This window comes from Mirounga leonina, unplaced genomic scaffold, assembly GCF_011800145.1.
Source record: "Mirounga leonina isolate KUSES-001 unplaced genomic scaffold, KU_Mleo_1.0 Mir_91, whole genome shotgun sequence".
Classification (NCBI taxonomy): domain Eukaryota; kingdom Metazoa; phylum Chordata; class Mammalia; order Carnivora; family Phocidae; genus Mirounga; species Mirounga leonina.
Genome location: NW_023270839.1, coordinates 14,355,270 through 14,355,601, shown reverse-complemented (window position 1 = coordinate 14,355,601; position 332 = coordinate 14,355,270).

Genomic DNA, 332 nt, shown 5'->3' with positions numbered 1-332 from the left:
TTGCACAGTGCCTGCTATATATATGGTGTTACAAGTAGGTGGTGGTTTTGCCCCCCCAGAAGTTGGCCAGATTTGAAATTTACTGACAGTTTTTAAGGTAACCTTCTGTAGCAGGTAGTGTATATTTGGCTTATACAGAAGAAAACTTCTAAAGGTATGAAATTGTGTGTGTGTGTGTGTGTGTGTATATGCATGAGATGAGCCAGGTTGAAAGATTACCTTCATTCAATATGTCTAACCTCCTTTTTAGATGCATGATGTTGGAAAAAAATACTTTCAGATAAAGCTTTTCATGTTCATCCTCTGCCAGAATAAAGGGCTTTTTCAGGGTT